This window comes from Mustelus asterias, chromosome 6 (assembly GCF_964213995.1).
Source record: "Mustelus asterias chromosome 6, sMusAst1.hap1.1, whole genome shotgun sequence".
NCBI classification, from domain to species: domain Eukaryota; kingdom Metazoa; phylum Chordata; class Chondrichthyes; order Carcharhiniformes; family Triakidae; genus Mustelus; species Mustelus asterias.
Genome location: NC_135806.1, coordinates 16,402,707 through 16,405,432, shown reverse-complemented (window position 1 = coordinate 16,405,432; position 2,726 = coordinate 16,402,707).

The window sequence follows — 2,726 nt, the reverse complement described above, 5'->3', positions numbered from 1 at the left end:
AGATATAAGAGCAGAATTAGGCCGCTTGGCCCATCAGGTCTGCTCCGCCATTCAGTCATGACTGATAAGTTTCTCAACCCCATTCTCCTGCCTTTTCCCCTCACCTTTGATTCGCTTACCAATCAAGAAGCTAAAAGTTGAACCCTAATTCTGGTGTCCACTAGTACTGAATTCACCCACAAGAGTAAACATCATTTCCATGTGTAACTTGTCAAAGGTCATTCAAGATCTTGTATACAGCAATCAAGTCACCCCTCACTCTTCAAAACTCCAGTGGGGACAAGGCCAGCATGTCCAACCTATCTCATAAGACAACCAGATCATTCCAGGCATCAGATTAACAAACCTGCTCTGGCCTACATGTGACTCCAGACCCACACCAATGTGGTTGACTCTTAAATGCCCTCAGTAATGGGCAATAAATGCTGGCCCAGCCAGCGACGCCCACTTTCCATGAATGAATTTTTTAAAACACCAATCTCCAATGCATTTATTTCCTTCGTTAAATTAAGAGACCAAAACTACACACATTAATCAAAATGCGGTCTCACCAATGCCCTGTATAACTGAAGCATAACATCCTCCCTTTTGTGTTCAATTTCTCTTGTGATAAAGGATAACATTCCTTTTGTTTATTTTGTTGGTGTTACAAGTAGGCTTACATTAACACCACAATGAAGTTACTGTGAAAATCCCCTAGTCACCACACTCCGGTGCTTGTTCGGGTACACTGAGGGAGAATTTAGCATGGCCAGCGCACCTAATCAGCATGTCTTTCGGACTGTGGGAGGAAACAGGAGCACCCAGAGGAAACTCATGCAGACACAGGGAGAACATGCAGACTCCGCACTGACAGCGACCCAAGCCGGGAATCAAATCCGCGTCCCTGGCACTGTGAGGCAGCAGTGCTAACCACTGTGCCACCATGCTGACCTTTTTAGTTAAAGTTTGTGCCAGCACAATAACACTGCACTAGAAAACTGAAATCCCTCTGCATCTCTGAATTCTGCAGTCACTCTCCATTTCAGTAACTCTCTGCTTGTTAATGTTTCATGCCAAAGGGAACAACTCCACATTTTTCCACATTATAGTCCATCTGACAGACTTTTGCTCACCCACTCAACCAATCTATATCCATCTGTTACCTCCTTACATATATTTCCTTCCTATCTTTTTGTAATCTGTAAATTTAGCCACCATGTCTTCACTCCCCTCATCAAAGTCATTGATGTAGACTGTAAAGTATGTGGATAGGGTTTGGGGAGTGGGGGGGCCAGATGTCAGGGGAGGCAGACTCGAGAGGAGGGTCGAACACTGGGGACGGGGGGGGGGGGGTGGGCGTGTGCTATACTTTGGAGCGTGGGAGTGGGGAGGTATTCGGAAGTTGGAGTGTGATGTGGGTGCTTGGTTTCGTATCTCACTGTTGGGTTGGATATCAGTGAAAGGTTGGACATCAGGATAAGGATGTCAAACTTTGGAGGAGGTGGTTTGAACATCTTGTGTGGGATGTCGGATTATGGTGGGGCAGTGTCAGACATTGACAAATATATAGGGTGGTCGTCGTAGGACGTGTGGGGGTGTGGAATACTGTGGGAGGGGCAGTGGGGGAAGTACCATTGAGTGACTGGTCACAAGGGGTAGGGGAGTCAGTCCTTTTTTGGGTCGGGTGTGGAGGAATCCTGTTCGGGTGGGGGCGAGGGGGCGGGCGGGGTGGGGGGGGCGGGGTGCATTCTGTCTCTGTACATCAGTTAATCATAAGTTCGAAGAAGTTTTAATTCTTCCAATTTTTTCTGGGTAACTACTTGTGTAACACGAGCAAGGACCATCCAACATTTGCGATTATACCCCCATTTTTGGATGGTTCCCCGCACAAGGCAATTGCCCGGAGCAACTTAACACTTCTGGACAATTGCTGTGCAAACCACTACCTTTGACTTCGCGAGAGGGCTTCTCCTGTGCAACTTTGGCATACCCCGCTAATCCAATGTTTGGAAGAGTGGAATTAATGCTATTTAGTAGCAGAAATGCAGTATTGGACTGTTTGCTTCTGAAGTCATTTCCTTTGAAGAATTTGGAGATTGGGATGGGAGAGTGATCCCTGGAGTTTGGAGGGGAATTCAGATATTGGGAAGGTTCTGGACATGGCCATGTGGAAGCGGGAAGTGGATAACCCAGTTCAAAGGTGCTCAAGTCATTCTTGCGAACCATCTGCCAGCCCACAGTTAAACCGGAAAAATACACTTGGCAGAATTTTACAAGCCTGTTGTGGCAAAGGTGGGAGCAAAATTGTGGAGAGTCATTCATAATTCCGTTGAATTAAGCAGGGCCCGAAAATCCTGGAGGCGGGAGAGGCTGGAAAATCCCACCCATTGTAACTGATGAGAGGGTGTTGGCTACAGAATGGAGTCTCGAAAAGGAGTCTTTGAAGTCTTCTGTAGGTTAAGGCAAGCCTTTATTAACAAATAGAACTATTTACGATAAAGTTGGCAGACTAGGAGCAATCTGTGGTGCAATAGTAATATCACTGGAGTAGTCATCCATGGATTCAAGGCCCAACAAGGGAGCTGGTGGAATTTGAATTCAAGGCATAAATCTGGAAATGAAAGCCAGTCTCTGCAATGTTAACCATGGAACCATCATCACTTGTCTTCAAAACCCATCAGGATCTTGAGTGTCCTTTAGCTGAGATAACCTGCCATCCTTACATGATCTGACTGTTATGTGAT